This window comes from Bombus fervidus, chromosome 17 (genome assembly GCF_041682495.2).
Source record: "Bombus fervidus isolate BK054 chromosome 17, iyBomFerv1, whole genome shotgun sequence".
Lineage (NCBI taxonomy): Eukaryota > Metazoa > Arthropoda > Insecta > Hymenoptera > Apidae > Bombus > Bombus fervidus.
In genome coordinates, this window is record NC_091533.1 from 7,702,880 (window position 1) to 7,724,251 (window position 21,372).

The 21,372-nt window shown below is 37.3% G+C and overlaps 2 long non-coding RNA genes across 2 annotated transcripts in view; one reads left to right on the forward strand and one right to left on the reverse strand.

Moving 5' to 3' along the window:
- Nucleotides 1–21,372, forward strand: part of LOC139996306 (uncharacterized) — a 58,114-nt gene that overhangs the window by 17,193 nt on the left and 19,549 nt on the right. The window lies entirely within an intron of this gene.
- Nucleotides 20,260–21,372, reverse strand: part of LOC139996302 (uncharacterized) — an 80,155-nt gene continuing 79,042 nt past the window's right edge. The window contains exons 4-5 of the long non-coding RNA XR_011802187.1: nucleotides 20,629–20,736; nucleotides 20,260–20,561 (exon numbers count right to left, since the gene is read on the reverse strand). This is a non-coding gene — a long non-coding RNA (uncharacterized lncRNA). The remainder of the gene's footprint in view (nucleotides 20,562–20,628; nucleotides 20,737–21,372) is intronic.

Genomic DNA, 21,372 nt, shown 5'->3' on the forward strand with positions numbered 1-21,372 from the left:
TAACAATTTGTTTAAATGTCTAGGCGTCCAAATACATTTGCTGTTACTAATTCCACGCTGATAAGCGGATTATCCTTTAATCAGATAATACGAAGTTAAATATTAAGAAACATGAATTGATATTATAAAAAACCGATAAATAAACGATAAATTTAATTGGAAAAGATAGCGAACTGATCTCTGTACCTAACGATTATAAATTAAAATCGGACAACCTGTATAATTACTCGAGAATGAAGGGAAAGGTTAAGTTCACAATTCTAAAAGAAGAAACGTGTCACTGCTAAAAAAGGAGGATCTAGTTGGAATTGGCAGACGATCGGGTTAACAGAATGAAACGAAAAGAAGAGAGAGATCGGGAGAGGCGCGTTTAGGTTTTTCATTTGATTTCAAGTCGTCGATTCAGGGGACAGCGTTGACGAGGAACGTTGGAAGTGTGATGACTCTGCTAGGACAAAAATTACAGGTGACCCGTGCTTTTGATCATTTTATCAAATTCTCTGGATTCAAAGGGTTGGCCAGCAACGAGTACGGTCCCCGTCGTTCATCAGTCGGCTCGGAATTTCGTTTAATTGCTCGTTGTAGTTATTTTCGATTCGTTCTCGTGAAACGGTCGCCATTATCGATCTTACAAATTAATGAGAAACTCTTTCGATCAAATGCAATTTACCTTAGCGTTCGAAGAAATAGAAATTTAAGTAAGCGAAACTTTTCAACGTGGAAAATGTTCTTTTAAATTAATCGTAAAAGAAAATTAATCCTGAAAATGAAAGAGTAAAAACAATTAAACTATCTTGATCTATCTTAAATTCTAAATAATTCGTCAACATTATTAGTCAATGAATTATTATCCAAGAGAGTCCAGATAACTTGTTATACTTAAAATAACTTAAAACAACCCTACAGTCGACCAAATTTTAATAAAACGTAGATTTTATGATACCTGAAAACCAAAGTTAATTTTAGAAAGCTTTAAAACATAATCTTAGTTTAATATAAAAAATCAAATTTAGCGTATATTTTATACTTTAATAGCACAATTCCCAACGCTACAGAGATATTCTCGTATAACATGGATAAAACAATAACCACTCGAACTACTTAACCTGAACCAACTCTAAACGCGGAATCAAGTACATATTAATACTCCTTTTGAACATAAGCATTCGAATCTGGGAGCCAATTCGATTCATACCTATTCCAGACACGCGCACATTTAACACGTAGGAAATCAATAGCCCGAACTCGATTGCAAAAAATGTAGATTCGATGGCCGGCTGAATAGCAGACTTAGGTCGTTTTATTTTCTTTAACATAAGTATTCAATTTATATTCGCGAGCAAACGATTCTATTCATACGATAAAATAAATATACTCGGCACGAGTGCCGTTGATGATGAAGTACGAGACGTCGAAGCTAGCCTATCAGGCAACGTCTGTGCATTCAACCATGTTGGATAAATATTTCCGCGTTTTGAATCACCGCTGAAAAGATCGCACCGTGATCTATACCTCGAATAAAGGTCGGGCTATGCCTTTTTCAAAAAACTCGTACAAATACGCGCAGCGCGACTGAATTTTATTACACGGCAAATCGCCGCGACGCGACGTATCAATGCAACCTCGTTATTCGCATCTCCGCGCGGATTCTTTGCGGATAATTGTAACGCGAATCACGATGCCGAGCGCGTCATACCTGACGTGTTCCTATTGACTCGCAGCTGCCATCGCTCGTCGACGATTAAACGAACGTCAGTTTGCGGAAACTCGAATAGAATTCGAACAGAGATGTAAATTCAGATCAGAGAACTGGTGCATCGTAATGTTTAACTCGTTCTTTTCTTTTTAATTTTTATATTAGATTACATTTTATATTAAGTGTCGCGTGGCTAAGTTAAAAGAAGTTTCTAAAATATTAATACTAACTTGTATTTTTCTGTTATTTTAACGTATTATTGTACATAAGTAAGGAATGGAAAAATAATTGTCACGATATGGTCATAGTCCAATTGTCATTAAAGAGCTGTTAAGTAAGTTTGTAACAATGTATATGCAATAACAATGCAAATATAACAATACAAATATATATAGCAATATACAATAACAATGCATTTCTATAGTAGGAATTGTTAAATTTATTAAATTTAAATTGTTCTTTGCACAGCCTTTCTGTATTCTACATTATTTATAATTACTCATTTGTTACTAAAGAGTTATTTTACTTTATGAAATAGTAAATCGAGCAAGAATAATCTTTTCATTCCAAATATAGGCACAACGAACAAATTTTATTTCAATTAGAAACATAAAAACAACAGCGCGAAATAACGATTCGCTTCAACTAATTTGTTATTATATTGAAAAAGAAGAAAGTTCTATTAACGCACAATTAATCCATCCAATGTATCCATCCAATCGATAAATCCTGTCTTGTATCAAGCATCGATATCGTTACTCGTCAACGTGAATTAACTTTGATTTATAGGATGCTGGTCCGCTAAAACGTATAATGAGATTGTAGAGATAATATCAATTCAGTGAAATATATATAATATATATTATATATACATTCAAGCGGAGTATTCGCAATAAATCTCGTTCCGCGTTTTATTTTCAGCAAACGCAGAAGGTTGATCCGCATGGACAAAATATTTGCGTGCACTCAACCTGCTCTGGTGGCTACATTAATTCACTGATTCCGGGTAATATATTCCAGAGTTTGCCAGCCGAAACAGCTTTATGCGGCAAATTTAATTAATAATCTGGATTAAGATATATGGATCGCGTTACGGGGAAATGTTCTTAGCTGGCAGATTCGGCTTCTACCGCAATTCTCCCCCTAGTAGTTGCTCCGATACGGAAAACTTACCGTCTACCCATCTAATCGGTTATCTATCGTGGCCGAACTTCGCGAAAGTTCATTGAAACCTTTCTGGTCTAGTGTACAGTATCTGTTTCATTCTGCAAAAATACATACGACTCCCTTCGATCAATTAAGAACTTAAAAGTAATTGTAATGATTGTTATAACCGTTCCTTGGTTGCTAGTTTTATGTTTATTTGATACGAGGAATCGAGACATCGTATTTAAGGAGCTTTAAATCTATTTTATGTATATTTAAATACCATTATACTGTCTACGATATGAAAAGATGTTTGCGATTTGGTATTCGTGTCGTTCTTCTCGTCGAGATTTCAATTATGTCTGTCAAGTCAAGAGTAGAGTAAGATCCAAGAGAAGGATATAATTATGGGTATCAGATTCAGAGCTAATAGTTCTACGTCACCCGAAGCACGGTGTATTGTTGCCACTTCCCTTGCTGCCTTGAGGCTCTCTATGTAATTACCATTACCCACAAGCTGATATACCCACTGTGCTTATCATATTCCGTGGCAATAATGGCGTTGATACAGCGTCTATGCTGTGATTGCCTTCGATTTGAGAAACAGCATCTTGATCGGAAATGCCTCGGAGATGTTTGATCTAGAAACTTCTATTTATCCGCTCGAGTTCAAACTGAATTTCGATTAAAGTTCCAGTCATCTCGACTTGATTCCATTTCCTACCATCGTCTATGATCTTTTATAAATATGAAAATAATTGTAATTGAAGTGTACAAGATTACTCTCTTCAGGAATTGATTTAATTTGATTACAATTATTACTTATGATTTTAATTATCATTATCTATTAATTTAAATTGTTATAAATTGATATACGAAGCTATTGTTTCATTAATACGGATTCAAATGAAGAAGAGTTAAAATGATTAATTAACGAGAATGAATAATTCAGATAATGAATAAAATATTGAATGTCGTTAGAAAGGGTACAACAGTTAGTAAATTTTGTAGTTACTTTCATAGAATCGGTGTTTCATTACCCGCTTAACTGCAGAGTGTGTTTACTTCGCGCTTAATATTCTATGCTTCCATGAGGCGACAGGAACGCTTTACGACCGCCACGAAGTACCGTATAATACAGTTTTAAGCAACGACTTCTGAGCTCCAGAGACCAATGATAAACTGCTGACAATAATAACGGTTTACACAAAGACGAGTGTTCCCTAGAAAATCCATTATAGTATTCTACATATATCGATAAAACTAAAATTTGCCATAATTTCCACTTCGTTCGGTGAAATTCACAAATTGTACTGTGTAATACTATTAAATATATCTTATTTGCATCATATCACATTTTTGTACAAACGGTACTTGTGTTTATTAGCACGTTCAACGGGAGTTGTAAATTCCCGTTACGATTAGATTGTCGCGTAATTTTTAAAGTGAATACAAAAGGTTCAGTATAAAATCGAGTTTATTTGTCACAGTTAGGTTTTTTATTACAAACGATCGCAAGAAGAACTGTTCGGACCTGTCTCGTACCATCAAGGAAGAAAGCTCGGTGTGGGTGTGCCCTTTTAAACTCAGAACGCGGATTCGTCGTCCACACTTTTCGGTAGAAAAGCGAGGGTAATGATCCGCGATGACCATTGGTTAATAAAAGAAGTTGTAAAGACAAAGAAAACCAGATATGGGCATCCTTGTTCATGGGAAAAGTCTGTTATCTCGCCAGACACCCGCTTTCTCCGTTATAGGTAAGAGCGTGCAACAAACATGAGGACCATCCGTAAACCGAAAATGTTTATGTGAAGAGAAATGAAACTGAACAGATTCGGTTCACGGTATCTCCTTAGGCTTGTTGCGGGTCAGTGTAACAATGGATAGGTCTTGGCGCCCAGACTATGAGGAATCTCGCAAGGACCAGCGCACCTGGCGTAACCTTGACGCCACGATCCCCTTATTTCTATTAGAATAATAAAGATGGTTTAATTGAGTTTACACTGAATTAACACGTATAAAATAATGTTTATTCCAACAGCTTAGTATAGACGATAATTACACTGATGCGTATGTGCAAGTTAAGTAAGTGATTGATTTAAGAGTAGAGACCCGTTACAGACATGTTGATTATTCTAACGATGAAGAATAAGTGAAGTTTAGTAACGATGCTGTGTCGGAGGAAAGCTAATGATGGATGTGTCTAGCGCACGGGACCATCGGATTTGTTAATGACATTTTTTGTTAGGAAAGTGCGGGCAGTAGACATTGTTTCTGATTGGATAAGAAGAAGATTGGTGGACTAGGAAGGATCTTAGCCGCCATCGATAGAAAGTTGATAGTAGGAAGCATCGTACGTGAGAAAAACTAACTTTCCCGTGTTTTCTCGTAGTAAACAATAAAGCTTAGAAAACGCTTTAGTAAAAAAATCTTTGTTCGATCTGAAGGAAATTAAGTTAGAAATTGCTGAGATTTCTGATAGGTCCTTAAGGCTATTGAGAGTACACAGTGAGGATGTACGGACATCTGGTTGCCATCTTGCTCGCGGTGTGTAGCCTGGATTAGATAGAGACTCGGCCGACGAAACAACACATATATTTCATTGATTCGGTTACTATATTCGTTTTCGACAAAAGTAATATGCAATAAGTAGAATAACCTGTAATTGGAGACAAACAAAAGAGTGAATGTGTTGAAAGAAAGATTATCATTTAAAGTAAAGGGATTTGTTTCGACCGTTCGCGGAGAAACGCGATCTCGAAGAAGCGCGTCAACGGGAGTCGTAAATTCCCGTTGCGATTCGAATAATCGACACCACGAATAAATCGATCACCTATCAACCTAGGGTGGTTGGATGAGTATAACGCTGATTTTAACAGGTTATAATATATATATTTTCAACAATTCAATAACTTTAATATTTGATGCAATTGTGTGTATGTTGACTGCCAAACTACGAGTGAGTACGACTCTTTTCGTGTTGGCGACTGCATTTTGACTTTGACTGTTGTCCAGACTTGACTCTTACTAGGCGACTGTGATGACTGACTTTTACTGACTGTCCGCTCTCATGTCATTACGCGTTTGTCTCACGCGACGTAACAGGATTTGTTATGAAAGGAGATACAATTTCGGAGGTACGAATATGTTAATTCAGTTAGTTAAAAGTACTGATGTTTATTTTAAATTATATCACAGTTACTTATTTCGAAATATTCTTCGAAGCTCATTTTTCTCAATTTGCACGGCTTAATATTTTCATATACGAGTCTATCCAACGTTTTAAAGAAACAAATACGGCAAAGTAAATGCGCCGAGGAACACAATCTGTTTTCTCAGCATCAAGGCGTAAATAGCAATTCTACGAGAAAAATTAGCTATTAAGCGTTGGCGAGATTGGTTTTCTAAAGAAATTTGCCACCTGTCGGAAGAATCTTCAAGAAGACATATTTAACGAACTTCTTTTTCTGTCCCTCGTGAATATCTCCTAAGACAACAACGAACAAAACAGTAAGTAAAAAGTTTCAGCTCTCAAACAAGAAAAACAAATAAGTTATGAATATTAAAAACGAGCATTTATTATAAAAGACTCTTAAAAATTCAATGCAACTATATACAAAAAGGAAACTACCCTTTTTATATTCTTTCTAGCCCCTTTTCTTACAACTGTTTTTAATGTTCTCTTTTCTCAAACAATACCAGACTATCTTATTATTTAACCAACTTTTAATCCTTAAACTCTTTGATCTCTACTAATTTTTTATACATTCACCATTCGATCTTTACAACAAATTTTCCTATTAATCGAAGTTACTATAAATCGTTCGAAGCATTCATATTCTTATGAACAATGGCGTACTACTCAACTTTTTATTCTTTATTGAATGAATTATTCAGGTCTACGTTCTTCCCTTTCTTCTGCGCGTATCAGTGCGTGCCACTCGCTCTCGCATGAAAACGTATCGTAGACTCTTGTCAGAAACACGTGCGCACGCCGCAACACAGCTCGACGGAAATGACACAGTAATTAATGGTCACGTATCAATTAGCGGGCGCCTACTATGTGCCGGTTGCCAGTTTTAAATCGGTCCACGCCACGTTGCAAATCTCTCCGCACGCTTCCGTCTCCTTTCCTCTCGTAGGGTTTCGTGCTACGCTCGCATTCACCGGTTCTGAGTTTCCTCTATTAATTACGAAGGGGTCCATCAATTTGACACATTAACGTATTGCCCGCGCAGGTGTTGCGCGAAACCGCGCCGCCATATGCGGCGAAAAATGTTCCCGTGTGCTGGTGACTGAATGCCTTTTCGAAAATGAACGAGAAACTAATCGTCTATCGCCAGGCCCGGCCAGGCCAACTGTATTTTTCCCCGTTTTCATGCGTACAGTTTAGAAACTCTGGGCTTTGTTTCTCGCAGATATATCGTATCTCGCATTTGTACTATAAAAATGAATATTCAGTTTTGCGAGTCAGATTTGTGCGTTAATTCCAGTACGGGTAAGATTATCGTACAAACCGATTTTTAGCGTTTTGAACAAATCTTTGCGTATAAAATTGAAGGGTGAAAGTGCATGTATCAATAAAGATTGTTACGTTTTGTCTTCAAATTTAAAGATTTAAAGTTAAAAAATTGGATAAAAAGTATCTCAAAAAACGTAGCAGGCTTGAAATATTACAAGCAACGAGGATTCTAAACTACAATAGGTGTTTTCTCTTTTTTTTTTTTTTTTTTTTTTTTGGTAGTTTATAATTCAGTTAATTTAGAACAAATAAATAAGTTAGAAATAGGTAAAGATCTAGTAAGATTTAAAAATATGTAAAATGTAATTCTTATATCGTTAATAAAATCTCGTCTTCGAATAAATTCTAAATATTTCAATTCTTCGAATTTATTAAACAAAATTCTGTAGAAAAATTCTTCCGCGAACATTGTACATTCTGTGTTCATGAAAAAGGAAAAGAAGAAGAAAAAGGAAACTTTACGATGGTGGTGTATCACGTAAGAATAACGATTGCGCGATATAAACGAGCAAACGTGGCGAGGAAAGCCGGAGAAAAGGAAGGTGGAAGAGCGAAACTGAAAAGCAACGATGCGACGCAGCTGGCACAGCAACGGAGACCACCGCGTCATTATTTATGGGGTTTACGGGGGTTCGGTCAACCGCAAGGGCAGCTGAAGGCATTGCGCCCTTGAGGACTCCAAGCTCGCAAGTCGGTCTGTTGCCAAGTGTGAACCGAGAAGGCGCTACTGTTTACTATTTCGCCACGAACCATTCTAACCGACCTCCCGAGCATACGTTTGCGTATATTGTTGGCCCGCGGTTGCATTCCCTGGTCCCATCATCTCCGGCTGAAACAATGAGTTGAATAGTGACTGCTTCTCGCAGGGGAAGTTAACGTTCACTTGTTTAAGGTAATAGGAACATCAACTACCGTTGTAACCGCTAATGAAGGCACCAAGGTATACAGCCACGTCGATAAATTATATCTTTAATGTTACATATACAGTGAATCGTTTAACTCTTATATACATTGACTCATGAAAATGTAGAGAATGGTTGGTCGTGTGGTTTAAATGACTTGATTACTCGATATTGAAACCGTCAAATATATTTTTAAATAATTAAGAAATACAGAGAATGTTCGCTAAGACGCTCGGTACTAACTAATTCGCTAAAGACTGTGTAGTAATCGCTAGTAAAATCGCTCGAGACTAAGACTAAAAAACTGGTCTCCTTACGATCGTGTACGTCTATTTATACTGGTCGGTAGAGTATCGGAAAATTTAAATTCGTCTTTGTTCGACGGTTGCACGTAGCGGCGACATTGTTTTGCCCGGAGTTGATTTATTATTACATTATGTACGTCCTAACGATGTTGATACTCCGAGGCAAAACAACAACATGATTCAAATTGTCCTCTAGCTCATGTGCCGCTACAAAAATACTACATCTGGTCTTTTAATTTTCTCAAACACCGAAGCCATCGACAGCGTATAGACAAAAGACTGGGACGAAGACAGACCATAAACTGTAAACAAGCGACGATGGCTTCAGGATTTTCAGTAACACTGCTAGCATGCGGATCTGGATCAGCTCAATTATATTCCGATTTGTATTTACACTTCAGTATTTAAAATATATTTTCTACCTTATAATTTATCCACGCGTTCCTTTGTTCACATACATCTAACAACCTCAACAATAATACATTAACAAAATGAAATTACTTGAACTACTCTCGATTATCATTTTAGAAACTCGAATACAATTTCAGAGTAACACTGCTAGCATGCTGATCTGGATCAGCTCAATTATATTCCGATTTGTATTTACACTTCAGTATTTAGAATATATTTTCTACCTTATAATTTATCCACGCGCTTCTTTGTATTCACATATATCTAATAACCCCAATAATATACAATGAAACAATTATACGTATTTTCTTCAAAACATCACGCATTTACAAACGTGTCAAACATCTGTATTTATTTTATTAGGTTGTCCAGAAAGTGTTTTACGGACACGTCTTTTACAACAACGCGTCTTTATACAAACATGAAACCTGATCTATCGAACGTTATGATCTTCAATTTGATAGAACAAAATAGATCATACGTAATTCGATAAAATAATATAAAACGGAAAATGTTGTGCAACTATCATTTCCTTATAAAACGAAAGACACTTTTCGGACGACCTAATATTATTAGTCATTCATTTATATTATTCATTTTATTTTGGTGTCTGACCAACGTGTCTTATCTTAACGAGTCTATATTAACAAGTATCTCCTTAGCGCGATCTCACGTTTTTCACAGGTATATCGCTTTCCTTCGATACTAATCATCAATATCATTTGGTAAACAATATTGTTTATAAATAAAGTTGAAGTTGATTAGAATAATGGATAATTGATCGTTAAAAATTTTATAAAAATCGTGCGTTATTATAGAGCTAATGAGATTTTAAAATTTTTCATACAACACACGTAACGTATTCATAAAAAGATTTTATAATTGGCTTTGTAAAATTCTTTACAAATGATTTTCTGATTGTTCCTCGTAGGATAGACAGAAGTTGAGATAAAGACAATATCGAAAAATGATATGTTCCGTAAGTGTCTATTGTTCAGAAAAGCACGAAGGGTAAAAGTTAGGAAAGAAGCGTGTAACAAGGAAACGTTCGAGACGTTTGATACAGATAAGATTGAGCGGGGTAACTATATCTCGTTATTGCTTCCTAAAGAATCCCAGGAACATCGTTAGGAAGCAGGCACCACGTAACAGACTTAACGGTCCGCGAAAGTTCCGCTTTATTTGACCAACATGTCTTCTAAGTTTCCCTTCTAAGTTTCCTGCTAACGATTTCTTCCGTGGAGTTCTGAATCTTCTCGCTCTGCAAACAGTCGAATATAGCGCCGCTTTTTCTTCCACTTGCAGTCTGTTTCATTAAGATCGTAGCATAAAGTTATATGACTATCTTCCAGCGAACGGTCTTTATCTCTCGCCAATTATAGAAACGACCATGAACCTCTACTTATAAGAGTATTTGCTGAGAATTAGGTAAAGTAGAGTTATTTCAGTAACTGGGTCAGATTTGGCTATGTTTTATTTGAAATGAAAATAATGAATGAAGAACAGAGATAGTTACTTCAACTAAAAGAGTAGATAACTGAATTTGAAAGAAGGCTTGCGTACAAATAAATTTCAAAGTATTATTTAAAGAATTAAATTGATAGTCTCAAGTAAGAAATCTAATAACTCACATTGCTTAATTTTATAGAAGAGAAATTTTTAAATTCAGATGTACTGTTATTTACATTATTCTTGTATAATATATATATCTGTGATAATCAGAAAGAATAAAATCATTAGATTCTCTTTGTCTGCAATTTTGTGATTGAATTATTAGGTTGTCCGAAAAAATTTCTTTCGTTTCATAAAATGATAATAGATAAACAACAATTTCTGTTTTATATTATTTTATTGAATTATAATCCAATTCGTCATATTTCTATTATTATGTTCGTGCATAATTCAATAAACTAATATAAAACAAAAAACATTGTGCGTCTATTACTTGCTTATAAGACGAAAGAAACTTTTCGGACAACCTAGTACATCCTGTCATCTACATAAGCAAGTGTCCAGGTGTATTTGAACGACAGTATGTGTATGTAGAATTCTTTAAGATATTAGAGAAAATTAAAATTTATTGAAACATCTAATATATACAAACGAATCATCTCTCATTTCGAAGGGGAAATAGAAGAAAGTGGATATCCATAAAGAGAGAAAGAAATATTCGATGCTGGCATGAATAGGTCTACCGTCCAATCTATGGAAATAGAGTTTCCCCGGGGATTGTTTGGCGAGTCTCGGACCCGGAAACGGCAATAAGATGCTCCGCTCCGTCTTCCACTTTTTTTTTTTTTTGTTAACTTTCGAGAATCCGCGCGCCACTCACAAACGTAGTTCCTTCGAATTCCTCGAAAAACGAGCCATTCCCCTTTTCGACGTATCTCGCTTAAGCTTGAAATCCGCTTGTTTATACAAACTAAGGTATGGCGAACGTGGACGAGGGTTGAAGAGGCGAGGAGGAGAAGGGAGGATGCCGAAGAAGACGAGAGAAATTCTTGCACGGACGCATGGTCCGTACAATTTCACCCCTAACCGGTAAACTTTTCTTTTTAGTCCGACAAGCCTCTTATTGTGAGAGACAATTCTAAGAACTGGTGCTCTTTTCTAGCCCTCTGAGTTTCCTCCGCCTTCGTCCTCGTTCCCACGACCATCCCTTTTGCGTGTGACTCGCGAGCAGCCGTTTCAGACTTCTCCATCTCGTTTCGTTTTCGGCAGGCGCCGACTCATCTTCTTCGTACTACGGCCAGATTCGTAGTGTCATCTTTTTTCTTTCTTTTTTTTTTTTTTTTATAGTGCTCTCTCGAAACCTGTTACATCGTCCCTTGGAAACTGACGACTTCGACAATGGTGAATTTTTCAATGTTCTTAGGAATCGAAGAAAGTGTCGCAGGAACTGTTTTCGGAGGTCATTTTTGGTGGTTCGAAGCGACAGTGAAGCGTGCAGGATTCTAGTTTAGAATTTCTAGTGAATGGAGACTTGTTTGTGTGATATGATATGCAATGGTATTCTTTATCTTTATCTTTATTGAAAATCCAATAGACAGATTATAACCTCTATTGAAATTCGAATTTCATTAAAGTAACTGTGTACAAGTTACTCTGAAATCACTGATTTATCTCTCTGCCGTTTATATAAAAGCATTTTTCAACCATTCGAACCATATAACCTCAGAATTTACATACCACCTACGCAAATAACCTGTAATCATAACTACATCTAAAATCCCTCTCAATAGTTAAAAAAAGTTGATTTGTCAGTAGTCCATCAACATGCCATAGATAGTTATTCCAGCCATTGAAAGGCAACAAACGCGTTAATAAAACCCAAGGTCAACGAAAGAATCGCAAACAGCAATCTCGTTCATCCAAACAACCGTGCAACGCATAAAGCTACAACATTCGGCATTGATTCCGCATTTGATGTTGCAAAAAAACACCGATGCTTTCAAACTGTAGCCGCGTCCAGTAATGCTAATTCTCAATGACCATTTTATCGTTACACGACGCCATCAGTGCTCAGCAAACACTACCTTCGACAGATTGTCAGGATCGCGTTGACGAAACCGATCATTAACCCGTCCCTTCATTGCAATCCCTTCCATTTCACCCTTTCTCTCTCTCTCTCTCTCTCTCTCTCTCTCTCTCTCTCTCTCTTTGGCCCGAAGTGACCTCCACGCCAGTCCAGTTTGTTTTACGAGACATTCAGAAGTGTGTAACAGTCGATTTGCATTTATATTAGCGTTCGACGAACCATGAGTCTTGAACTATTGTCCGTACCACCCTGTCAATTTGGGCGTCACGGGACGAACCTGTTTCTCAGCCATTCCCCCCCCCCCCTCCGAAACTTTCAACTCTCCTGGGGTCTCTGTTTAATCGCACGGAATGATAGCCGAGAGATATGAGAACAGAATGGCACGACAGAAGCTGCCAGCGTCCATCCGCGGGGAACAGAAGTCGATCACCAATAGAGAGGGGTGTACGCCAACCCCTTTACGCGCTCTAGGCCTCACGTGGTGTAATTGCTACGTTTTTACAGTGATTTATTCGTTGTAATCTTACAGTAAGCAATTCTGACGATTAAACTTGCGTATTTGTGCAAATTCATATTTTTATGGATGCAATTAAAAAAATAGAATCTATGTAGACAATCGTTTTACTTATCAACTGACACAATAAGTACCATGTTTAGTAGGTTTATTTTCGTATTTCCGTATGTTACATGCATGTCGTGCATTTTTGCATCTTCCAATAAACGTATAAAAATCAGTATACGACAATGAAAGATGGAAATGTATGAAAAGTATGTGTATAGCATTGCAACGAATCCCTCGTCAATAATTAAGAAACTTTCCTTTCAATTATTAGGTTGTATATATAAATTGGAAGAGAAGATCGTGATTTTTGAGTTATGTTGTTGCTATAGAAAGAAACAATTGCACTCTAAAAATAGAAAAACTCATCAATTTTTACGCGAGTGTCAAGGGGTTAATTTGGGGTTGTATGTATAAATTGGAAGAGAAGATCGTGATTTTTGAGTTATGTTGTTGCTATAGAAAGAAACAATTTTTTTTTTTTTTTTTTTTTTTTTTATTTGTTTTATTAAATTTTTACAATTTGTCCAGAAGGACATTTGGTAAAATGTTATAGCTTAGAGAATAAAAGAATAAAAAATAAAAAAATAAAAATAAATAGAAATAAATAAAATATAGCATGTGGATGGTTAAGAAAGAAACAATTGCACTCTAAAAATAGAAAAACTCATCAATTTTTACGCGAGTGTCAAGGGGTTAATTTGCTCAACAGTTACGAGATCCCTTTGTTAAGGGGTGCAGTTAGAAAAATGTGAGGGGTGAGTGTAGCTAGAGGGAAGAGGAAGAAGAAATGAGAAAGGGAAACGACGCGTGAAATACAATCAGTCGCGGGAGCAAGTCGTCGCGTGTTGGAAAAGATTGGTCGGTTTGTAAGTTGGCAGGGATCCGTAACAACGGTATTGTGTATTCGTATTAAATCGTCTCTCTTTCGCTGGATGGGTCGAAAGGGGGACGCGACACGAGCGTGAAAACTCCGGAACGCGTGACGCGGTTGTAATGTAATTCGCGAACGAGCGACGTCACCGCGAGCTTCGTAAACCGGTTAGAATTATCAATTAATCGCGCATTCTGCGCCGCGAATATCAGTTTACGTGACACGAATTCGTTGGTGACTGGTAATATGCTACACAACTAGGAATCTCTGTTTCATCATCGGCCCGTTCAAACGTTTCTTCATAGCATACCAATACGGAGCATTTTTTATTGAAGTTATTACAAGGCTCCTAGAATACTTTTTATACTATTTTGGAATAATGAATAATAATTATAACGATTATTTTCTTATGTCTTTCGAACAAGTTTTTTAAAGATCAGAATAAGCAACAATGAAACTAACTCTGATGAATGAGCGTAGCAGATATATGAAGTTCGACATTATCTCAATGAAAGAATAAAACACGTTTGTATTATCAATGAATTTTCAATGCTTCTTTTTAATTAATCTTTCATTGATTAATAGAAATTCATCGTAAAAACATAATTAATATATTTTATCACTTAATTGTAAAGTTCGTTACAGAGCAATTACGAAGCAAGAAAAATTTTCATTCCATGTATCATTAGTATTCGCTTTAATCGTACGTAGAGGCGAAAACGTACGATTCGGATAGTCCTTAAGGATATTTGTCGGATCGTAAGCAACCGAGGAATCCAGGAGGATGGGCGGCGGTTCCAGTAACCGACGGTCTATAAAGCAACGGGAGGATGTAGCTTCGCGTAATTGCGAGGAAACATCCCCTGCCTAACCTTAACTCGACCCGCCTTACCGCGCCTTAAACCAACCTCCGACCATCTTGCGCTTCCGTAAGGTGCTACAGTCTTTTTCATGAGTGATATACGAATGTTTCATAAAACGCAGCTTTTCCTCTGACTTACAATTAGTCAGAAATTTAGTTCGAGCAAACTTTTACATGCAAACAGAAATAATGCTGCGTCTGTTATAATTAGACTGCAGATTTTTACACATGTACGAAACGTTTAAAGTTGCAAAAATGCACAGAACGCGCATAGTACCTTAAAACATATAGAGTATAGTATTCGTTATTGTTGAAGTGATCGACACTTCTAGGAAAACTCTACATCTGGTCTTCGGCTTTCTCAAGCTCCGAGGTCATCGATAGCGCATAGGCAAAAAATGCGTCGACGACAGACCATAAGTGGCACACGTGCGACGTTGGCTTCAGCGCTTTTTTAGTCTCAGGGTAACATTGCTAGTGTCGCGTAATTTTTTAAGTGAATACAAAAGGTTCAGTATGAAATCGAGTTTATTTCTCACAGTTTGGTTTTTTACTACAAAAGATCGCAAGAAGAACTGTTCGGATCTGTCTCGTACCATCAAGGAAGAAAGCTCGGTGTGGGTGTGCCCTTTTGAACTCAGAACGCGGATTCGTCGTCCACACTTTTCGGTAGAAAAGTGAGGGTAATGATCCGCGATGCCCATTGGTTAATAAAAGAAGTTGTAAAGACAAAGAAAACCAGATATGGGCATCCTTGTTCATGGGAAAAGTCCGTTATCTCGTCAGAGATCCGCTTTCTCCGTAATAGGTAAGAGCGTGCAACAAACATGAGGACCATCCGTAAACCGAAAATGTTTATGCGAAGAGAAATGAAACTGAACAGATTCGGTTTACGGTATCTCCTTAGGCTTGTTGCGGGTCAGTGTAACAATGGATAGATCTTGGCGCCCAGACTATGAGGAATCTCGCAAGGACCAGCGCACCTGGCGTAAGACGTGCTAAGCAGAAATTTGATCCGTGACACTAGCGTGCGGATCTGGACTAGCTTACACTGTATTCCACACTTTGTACTTTACATTCACAATAAATATATACTTTCAATACCTTACAATTTACAAACGCGTTTCTTTGATTTCCACATATATCGAATAACCTTAACGGTTATAATATTTGCTTGATAAAAGCATTCTCTAGATTCCGTTTTCTTAACTATATTCGAAAAAATATAGAGTTGCGTAAATATATCTACGATTTAATTATAACGTATCTTGATAGTTAGAATGTTTTAGTACGTAAACGATGAAAGTTGTAACAATTTGTGAACGAGCCTGTACTCACGTACGTAGTCAAAGTATACAGATACGTGACTGAGAACATTACTAGCGTTGGTTTGCAATGAGAATAGTTCTGTCGTGTCGTGTTTCGTAGAAACTAATATCTGGTATGTGATTCCGACGTGTGAACAAAACGAGCCCTCTCCAAACCACGTTCTTTATCGAAATTTGAATACGCAACTATGCTACATCAATTAATCTTACTTAATTAGGGGTACGAAGAAATATTAAAAAAGGAAAATTCTCTTGAACGAACAGTATTACAATTTCATAATTAGATTCTCAATCTTCAACGTATAACATCAAACGTAACTTGACTCCGACACTCGCAGACGTTCAATCGTTGCAATAATTTTACCATGACTCTGGCTGCGTATCTAAACGAGAATCGTTTCTCTTCTTGATAGCAGCTTCTCGTGTGCACGTAAATAATAAGCGATCGTTTGCACAAGTGCAAGTATCAACCTCAAATCGAGCTCCAAGACGGGAATTATCAAGTTACGTGTTGCATTTTCCACTAAGCGCGCGTTTACCATGAAGCAGACGCGAAATCGGTTTCAAGGTGCCAAGGCAGAAATAGCAAAACATTTTTCTATCCCCTTATCTGACCGCGTTACCTTACCAACGACTGACGCTTGACGGGTTAATTCTACTTGCAGACTGCCGCGCGATTATCCGGCTTGTTCTTGCTAAGAAATTAAACTGATAGCTGTTTTACGTACACGCGAGAGAACGCCCGCACGGGAAACTTCTTTCTCGCTTCTTCCGTGCGAAGAAAAATCCCATTTAACTGTATGAATATTCAGCCACGATAAAGGAAACTCTGTTCAACGTGGCAACGTGCTGGTTCGCGCACGGATTTCGAATTTTTACGCGTTAGATAAACGTAAGAAACACGGTTTATCTTCATTTTCTTGAATTCTTTTTCTTTCTCCGTGGCTTCTTCTTTCTTACTTTCAGACAGATGGGATTGTATTAAGAACAGACAAAATTTTAATTTTTAATTGGAATAATAATAATATAATAAGAGTTAATTTAACAGGGTATAAATTAAAGAGGAGATGAAAAATTAGCGATAATAAAAAGTAGAGGTAAAAAGGATAAATGAACGTAAGAAACGTAGTTTCTCCTACATTGTTGAAAGGTCTTTTGCTTTTTATTCTAAAAAAGGTTGGAATTTTTAATTGGGATAATAGTATGATAGGAGAAGTAATAAGTTTAAATTAAGAAGAAAAAATTAGTGGTCAGAGGAATTATTAGAAGTAGGAAGGTTCAAATAAACGTAAGAAGTATGGTTTCTCTCTTCTTTCCATTGCCTTTTTTTCTTTCGTTTCGCATAAGATTGGAATTGTGTTAAGGGCATACAAGATTTTTCGTTTCTTGTTGAAATAATGATATTATAGAAGCAGCTAAAAGGTTAAATTAATAAAGAAATATAAAATTAATAATCGTAAAAGAAGAGAAGGTTTGGACATTAGGGATGAGCAGAATGTACCATTTTCTTCCTGGGTGACATCCATGCAGAATCCCTAATTCATCTTTAAATTTCAATTCAATCATTGTTGTGAATTTTCGACTAAGGAGCAACCGGTCTGTCGAAGTGGTCACCACTTCTAAAAAAACTCTACATCTGGTCCTTTAGTTTCCTCAAGCACCGAAACCATCAACAGCGTATAGATAAAAGATTGGGACGAAGGCAAACCATAAACTGTAGACAAGCGACGATGGCATCAGGGCTTTCAGTCATAGGGTAACACTGCTAGCGTGCGGATCTGGACCAGTTCGAATTATATTTCGAGATGTATGTACACTTCTGTATTAAAATATATTTTCTACCTCCCAATTTATCCACGTGTTCTTTTGTTCACACATCTAATAATCTCAACAGGTTATGGGCTCAGGGCTGTAAATTGTAAGGTAGCAACGCGAAGTGAATAAATTGTTAAAGTATTGTGCCTAGTAAAGTAAGCGATAGTGCTAAAATGGAATCAGCAAGTGCGAAGATCGAAATGTTACGTGGCGAAGAAAACTGGCTCCAGTGGCGTTTTGCCATGCGTACACTTTTGGAGGAAGATGACGACTTGATCAACGTGTGTGAAGGGAATCTGTGTCATCCAGGTAACAGCGCGGAAGAAGGAATCGCCCGTGAAAGATTTTTGAAGGCAGATCGATTAGCGAGAAAATTAATTGTGACCTCGGTAGGAAGGAAACCGTTGGATCGTCTTTTATGCTGCACAACAGCACATGAAATGTGGAAAAAGTTGAATGCAGTATATAACATGAATTCAGGTGAGAATCTAAATATGAGGCAGTTCTTGAATTTTAAGTGGGAAGAATCTAAAAGTGTCTCGCACAACTTGTCAAAGTTGGAACTGATAGCGGCGAGGATGAAAGCCCTTGGGAATGAAATTGGCGAGAAAATGCTGATAACGCGCATTTTATCGGTGTTACCTAACAAATTTGACCATTTTCACAGTGCGTGGCATTCGGTGGAAGAAGGAAAGAAGACCTTAGACAGACTTAGTACCATGCTGATCGCAGAAGAAATCATATGGGAGAAAGACGACCAGGAAACATCAGTGGCGCTGGTAAAAAAACGTAACAATTATAAAAGGGAACAGCAGAAGCAGTCAAGTAAACATGAATATGAGAAACAAGGACCAAGCTGTTTCAACTGTGGAAAAGTTGGCCATCTAAAAAGGGATTGTTTTAGATGCTTTATATGCAAAAGGAAAGGCCACATCAGTAAAAATTGCTTTAAAATAATGAAGCAAACAACAGTAGAGACAACCAGCAACCCAAAAATCAAAATCGAGATCACAGCGAAATTGGTTCATTAGGAAGCAGCTCAACGATACATGCGGCAAACCATGAGGTTTGGATAATCGAGTCAGGAGCTACAAACAAAGGATATTTGATAGGCTATATAGATAACGGACGGAGGGTATCGAGTGTATGTGCCGACCGTAAGAAATGTAACATTAAGCCGTGACGTAATATTTAAGCCCTAACTAGAAACTGCGAAATTTGTTAATTTAAATTTACCGAAAATTGTCGAGCGCGAAGATATGTGTGCGCAGAGCGATAGAGCATGTACGTATGAAAGTGCAGAGAGTGAACATGAAAAACAACCTCATGTAACTAACGAGAATGTGAGACAATTGAGAGATAGAGATAAGATCAAACGAACCGATTTTTATGCTAGCTCAATAACGTATGTAGCGGAAAAAATACCGGTGGAGTTTAATGAAGCGATGAGATCCGAAAAGAAAGAGTTAGGGGAAACAGCTATGCACGATGAAATAAAATCGCACCAACAAAATAAGACGTGAATTCTTGTAGAAAAACCAAAAGAAACAAGAAAGTCGATATCAGGCGTTGTATGTAAGTGTGCGAATACGGCCATTACATGGCAATGTAAGCGACAACAATGTATAACTCTATCTACGACAGAAGCTGAGTATGTCAATGCTGCCGCAAGAGCGAAAGAAATTATATGGCTAAAGAAAATATTTCGTGAATGTAGAGTTTTTAGGGAGAGTGTCGAAGTTTTTTTTTTTTTTTTATTGATTATTTGTTAAAATTTTTACAATTTGTCCAGAAGGACATTTGGTAAAATATTATAGCTTAAAGAATAAAAGAATAAAAATATAGCATGTGGATGGTTAGAGTGTCGAAGTGGTCACCACTTCTAAGAAAACTCTACATCTGGTCTTTTAGTTTCCTCAAGCACCGAAGCCATCGACAGCGTATAGATAAAGGACTGGAACGAAGGCAAACCATAAACTGTAGACAGGCGACGATGGCTTCAGTGCTTTCAATCATAGGTAACACTGCTAGCGTGCGGATCTGGACCAGCTCGAATTATATTTCGAGATGTATGTACACTTCTGTATTAAAATATATTTTCTATCTTACAATTTATCTACGCGTTCTTTTGTTCACACATCTAATAATCTCAACAAGGTCAAACCGATCGATCGATATCGCGTACCTCGAATGACTTAACGCTTAAGGTGGAGAAGGTTTAATAGATCGAGTGTTAGATTAATCTAGCGCTGTATTTGCACTTGTTACATAAAAGTAATGTGTAAGATGTGAGAGTGAAGTATTTCACCCGCACGGTACGATGTCTAATGAACTGTCTTCCTACGCTGCTGATTCTCCCTACCAGCTGTTGGGTTTCGTCGTTCATCGTGGGGGTTTTCCGGCTAGGGTCTTTTTCTGACCTGGGGGTCATTAAGTTTACAGCTCGGAGAGGACATGTAATTCGGAATTTTCTAAAGAAAGGATAGGGCCTGTCCGAGCCATAAATGGACGGCCACTCAAAATTCCGAATAATCGTCTTTAACTTAATTCTGTTAAACCAAAAGTAACGGTGCCTTGCTGCTTTATTAGACAGTAAAACGTACCTGAAGAACAACAAAAACGGCAGTAAATAATATACAAACTACTGCAGCACTGTCTAACGGTACTTACAATGGCTTAGAACCTCCTGAAAGGCATTTAATTAATTTCGCAATGAAACGAGACTTTTTCCAACCGATGTAAGTTTTCCAGCCAGTGTATGTTTTCATTAATCAATATCTGCAACAATCACTGTATACAATACATATACAATCTTCTCTACACTCACATAGGAAATTCCGTCGAGAATGGAGAAAATAACGAAGTAAAACACAAAAGAAATGGAGGAAAAAAGTAATAAACGTTTCGAAACGTGGCGAAGGAAAGAAAGAACGAAATCACGCTTCGACGAGGTTGGTAACTCGCAACACGAGAAAAGAAACGCAGCTTAAACGCTTAAGAGCGCGACGTGTAAACGTTAATTATCGTGGCTCGCACGCGAGGCAAGCGACGAGCAATAATTATTTTCGCAACGCGCCACGATTAATTCAAGTGGTTGCGGCGACTGTAGAGGGTGGCGGTGGACAAGCTTAGCACCCCGTCTAGCTCGTACATAAAAGCGGAACGTAGTCACGAGCACTTGGCTTGAATATTACGTACCGCCACGTAGGGCCTCCTCTGTACATCGTTTATGTACAGTCAGCTAGATTAGTACTTCTTCCCGCGAATTTCGCCTGTCCGCTTATTTCTATATACGTCTATGCTCGGGTTTTCTATTTCTTCTCAAAATCTGATACTTTACAAATGAAATGTCTGTTTGATAAAAAAAAAAAAAAAAAAGAAAAAAAAAACGCTTCATTAAAAAATAAGGGCATA